Raw genomic sequence first — 423 nt, 5'->3', positions numbered from 1 at the left:
TCTTTCCCTTTCTAATCTCAAATCCCACCACCACCCCTTTCACTCACCACCACCCCTCAAGCTCTTCACTCAATAGTGGCTCCCGCTATCTCTCGCAACCGTCACCGAAACTCTCGTCCTTGTTCACGGATTTACCACCATCTACTTCGCCAAAATCGGATTCGCTACTTGCGCCATTGACTATCAGGGCCACGACTTCTCCGACGGCCTCATCGCCCACATCCTTGACATCAACCCCGTCGTCAACGACTGCATTGCCTTCTTCGACGAATTCCACTCTCGCTTCGATCCTTCTCTTCCTTCCTTCTCTTAGTTAAATTTTTGCATTACTATGATTGTGACGTACTATGATTGTGACGTACTGTTTCATATCATTTCATAATTCGGCACAATATCAGGAGCGGAATTAAAAAATTTCTTAGG

This window comes from Arachis ipaensis, chromosome B08 (genome assembly GCF_000816755.2).
Source record: "Arachis ipaensis cultivar K30076 chromosome B08, Araip1.1, whole genome shotgun sequence".
NCBI classification, from domain to species: Eukaryota; Viridiplantae; Streptophyta; class Magnoliopsida; order Fabales; family Fabaceae; genus Arachis; species Arachis ipaensis.
Note: the sequence above shows the minus strand (reverse complement) of the source record.